Source organism: Cariama cristata, unplaced genomic scaffold, assembly GCF_000690535.1.
Source record: "Cariama cristata isolate BGI_N322 unplaced genomic scaffold, ASM69053v1 scaffold650, whole genome shotgun sequence".
Taxonomy (NCBI): domain Eukaryota; kingdom Metazoa; phylum Chordata; class Aves; order Cariamiformes; family Cariamidae; genus Cariama; species Cariama cristata.
The window spans coordinates 74,888-77,569 of NW_009595034.1; the positions used below are offsets into that span (position 1 = coordinate 74,888).

At 36.4% G+C, this 2,682-nt stretch overlaps 1 non-coding gene across 1 annotated transcript; it reads right to left on the bottom strand.

Moving 5' to 3' along the window:
• Positions 1-390: 390 nt before the first annotated feature.
• TRNAM-CAU lies at positions 391-462 on the bottom strand. Its single transcript has one exon. It is a non-coding gene; the product is annotated as a tRNA-Met (tRNA).
• Positions 463-2,682: the final 2,220 nt, after the last annotated feature.

Below are 2,682 nucleotides of genomic sequence, written 5' to 3' on the forward strand. Positions count from 1 at the left end.
ATACTTTAAAAGTAACCAGCATTGATGGACTCCAGCACCTTCAAAAACTCTTTTCCAGGGGACCTCACTAAGCATTTGCCTGAGCAGCCTGAAGTTTGCTCTCCTCATATCCAGAACTGAGGTCTTGCTGGCAGTTTTCCTCCTGTCCCCACAGATTTTAAACTTGAGTACTTCGTGGTCACTGTGACCATGGCAGCCACCAATCACCACTTCACCCACGAGTCCCTCTCTGTTAACAAGCAACAAATCAAGGAGGGCACCTTTTGTTTCATTTCCTCTATACATGCAGGACTTTATATATATATATACTCTCAGGTGATATGACTACCAGTCTAAGAGATGCCTAAGAAGAGAAGAAAGCAGATGCACCATGTCCTGGCTTGGTTCTGGTAGCAGAGGATGGTTTCGATCCATCGACCTCTGGGTTATGGGCCCAGCACGCTTCCACTGCGCCACTCTGCTGATGGTGACACCATCAAATCTGATGTGACAAAATTATTTTCTAAGAGACCAAGAGGATATAGTGTAGAGTTTGTTGCTTGAAGCATCCACATATTTCTATTTGAGAGAAAGACCTCAGGGAAATGTCCCACATGTAAAAATTCAATGAGTATAAGGAAAACTGATTATCAGTCCCTTACTTTCCTTAATCTGTCTCACCCAAAGGATTTTTGTTTAATTATTTAAATTTTACTTCTTTTTTTTTTAATATTCTAGTGAAACAAAGCCTTAAATATAGAAAATGCTTTAGGAAATTTCCAGGGACATTTTCAAACTGTTCAATGTAATAGACTTGTAACACAAGCTCTTCTTTAGATAACTGCTATGTGTTATAATATCATCATTATATATTCTTTTACTTTTTTTTTCCTGAGAATACTGTGGTCTTTGAAGTTGCTTCAGGTGACAGGAGGAAACTTGATAGCTTTCAGATGTGTATCTAGCCTTTTCCAGTTTGTAAATCCACATCAAGTATATGTTTTGTCTGTGTACTTTGTCCGAAGTAGTTTGGCAGGAAAGTCTGTAGAGCAATAGTAATAAAGAATTCCCTCCCTAATTTCAAAATAATGATAAATAATGACACCCTATCAAACATCAAACTAAAGCATCCAATGTTTCAATAATGACTTGTTTGATGAACTAGACAGCATGATTGTTATTGCAGGTGACATGAAATTGGGATGGACAGTTATGACGTTGAAAGACAGCATCAGAATTTCAAATTATTTCCATAAATTGGAGAAATGGACTGGAAAATAGGGATAAAATTAAGTAGGGACACATGGATTTTCATAAGTTTATGCAGAATAATTATCTGTTTAAATACTAGACTATTGATTAGCTAGTTAGCAGAAAGAGGCAAACATTTTAAGGCATCTATTAGGATGTATGGACAGTGTTTTATCATGTAAAAGCAGTAAAGGAGTAAAACTTCCAACATTTTGAGCATTATATTTTAAGAAAGATAGGAAGAGAGGACAGTCCCAAGAAAAAGTACAGGGGTGATCTAGTAAATATGAGGTACAAAGAAAGGTGGAAAGAACTGACATCATTTTCCCTAGAAAACGAAGGACATGATAAAACATATTTACGTTCATACAAAGCTGACATGGAGAGGAAAGGAATAAGCTGTTTTTCAAGTGTAGGATTTAATAAAAGAAGATAAAGGCTAAAATTGCTGCAAGAAAGAGTTTGGTTAGACACAAACTTTGTAATGTTAAAAATAGTCATACTCCTCCTTCACATGGAGCTGGAACAGCTTGAGGGTATAAAACCAGGCTTGATTAATTGTGTGGTTCTCTGATCTATGTGTCCTATATAATTAATAGCTAGAGTTTTCACTGAGTGGATAAATTATTCTAGTGGACAAAGCTTTGCCATCAACCACCATTTTCTCCTGGAAGATTTTTTTTTTAATAGGGGATGTATTTTCAATACTATCAATCTTAGTAATTCAAAATGATTGGCAACTTTTAATGTTTCAATTCTGTGTGCCAAAATTCAGATGTTTTAAGGGAGCCTTAGTTTTTCATTGTGCTGTGTATGTATTTCCTAAAACTTTGAAACCATTAAGGCTTGCAATTTGGCATCTGAAAGTTTACATACCAAAACCCCTATTGCAACAAATGGCAGAGTTCTCTAAAACTGCTGAGGGCAGACAATCCCAAAATACAATTCTTCAGCCAATTTATTTTCATGTTCAGATGCCAAATTTAGTCTGCATGTACCTGTGGAAGTTGTGGAGTTTTCCTCAGTGGGGGTATTTAAAAATAGTTGAAGAAACTTCCATCAGCATGACCTGGTGTTTGAAAGCTGAGTTTGTTCTTTTGGTTGGCTCTAATTAGTCTATTTATTATAAGGTTGTCTAAAACATGAGGGAAAGATGAAACAGAAGAGTCTATATGTGAGATATTGGGTGTACAGAAAATTTTGTATATAGTAAGTTGCAAAAAGACTAGCAATGATTATGGGATCTTCTGTAAAGAAGGGAGTTATCCAGGGCTAGTGGAATGGGAGAAGAACCAACCCAGAAGAAAGTATAAAGTGTTTGTGCTCAGAGAAAGACTTGGATGATCAGCAGTTTCATGAGTAGGAGAGGGAGAGAGCCAATCTTATTTTAAAAAGAGAGAACAAGAAGCTCAGACAGTCATGCCAAATTCCTCTTTACAAACAAAGTCAAGT